Source organism: Pteropus vampyrus, unplaced genomic scaffold (assembly GCF_000151845.1).
Source record: "Pteropus vampyrus isolate Shadow unplaced genomic scaffold, Pvam_2.0 Scaffold43, whole genome shotgun sequence".
NCBI classification, from domain to species: Eukaryota; Metazoa; Chordata; class Mammalia; order Chiroptera; family Pteropodidae; genus Pteropus; species Pteropus vampyrus.
In genome coordinates, this window is record NW_011888824.1 from 2,024,250 (window position 1) to 2,026,055 (window position 1,806).

The window sequence follows — 1,806 nt, forward strand, 5'->3', positions numbered from 1 at the left end:
ATATGTTCAGAATAAGTGAGTTGAAATCTGAATTCTCATGATACATCTCTGTAAGTTATGAGTTAACTTTTCTTAAGTCCTGTTCATTGTCATATTATCAGCACAGGAATCACTGATATGCTCATAAATTAATAGCAATAGCAGAAGTGACCTTCGTCTGAAGAGAATTCCAAGACTCAACAAATATTTATTGAGTGCATGCAATGTGCCAGGCATTGGGTTAATTAAATCCCCACTATCCCTACACTTTGAAGGAGAGAAAAGCTGACTCAAGGGAAAGAATCATGGCCAAAGGCCATTTAATTAATTTGCTGTCTGGGGAAATTGCACAGGAACTGGGAAGGAAGCCCAGGTATGAGGACTGCAATGTTGTTGTTCAGAATACAATGCATTGTTGTTCAGAACTCCAGTAGAATACACATTTCTTAGCTACATTAAACTAATGTAAAATTATGACTGTAAAACAAATGTTGCATGTAAAAATCTCAGAGGCACAACACATTACCTTCATTTCTTTGTGGTTGTTGACCTGAACTGGAGAATTTCATGCATATAGACACTTTCAGAAGAAACTACTATTAGTAGGCTGGATCCTACACTATGATACTACAGATGAGAGAGCTGTATTTCATGATTATATTAGGAACTGTCCAAAAAACCAAGCAGTGGGCTTTCACATGGGGAAAAATGGAGAGCAAGTTATGTGTTGAGCATATATAATACTTAAAGCTAGAAATTTTACGTGTGTGCTGAATACAAACCCCCCTATGAAATTTTATATATATTTACAAATGAGAACGAAATGAAAAGAGTAGGTGGCCAATGTGACACCATGCCAGCGAGGAACTGAAAAAGAAATCCTAATGTAATCTGACCCAAGGGTCCACATTTTCAATGAATAGACTATGGTCCTCACAGAAGTGGGTCTTTTTCCTTCTCTTCATTAGCATTCAAAATATATTTATTGAACACTTACCAAGAGCTAAGCATTACTTTTGTGACTGAAGAATTAAATGTGATTAAATCACTGTCACTGTCTTTCAGAGTCTAGAGAAGTGGGCACCTTCATAAATAAGCACGCTACAACACAGGCGATCATATATGTAAGACATATCCACACTGCTATGGGTATGAAAGAAATATGGAGGGATTGATTCTGTCCCTGAGTAAGGGATGTAGTGTGAATATGATCTAGAGCTAGACTTTGAAGAATATACCGATATTTCCTCTGTAGAGAAGAGTAAATCTGTTCTAGTTAATGGGAGCATTCTGCTTTGTAAAATCATATAAGGGCGTCCAGTTTTCATAGAATAAATAGAAGGGATTATTATAAAAGGACTAGGCCCAGGTTTCATAGGGGAATTCTTGTAAATCTGCAAAGATCATATACATCTGTGACTTAAATTATTTCTGAGTATAAAAAAAGAAAATCCAAAAGATATTTTTATGAAATAAGAATTACTTTGTCATCTAAACTTTATAAAGTTAGCACATACACACAAAAAACTACAGATCAATCTCACTTTAAATATGGAAGTAAAAATCTAACTATAGAGAGAATCCAAGAATTCATTATAAAGATAAAACATCATGCTCAAGGAAAATTTTTTCCAAAAATGTAAGGATGGTTCAATATATGTAATCTACCAACAAAATTTACCATGATTGTAAATCTAAGTAGAAAATTATATGATCATCCTTATAGATGCTAAAACAGCCTTTGACAAAAACTGACAACCATTCCTAATTAAAACAAATAAAGTAGAAACTGATTACACACACACACACACACACACACACACACAC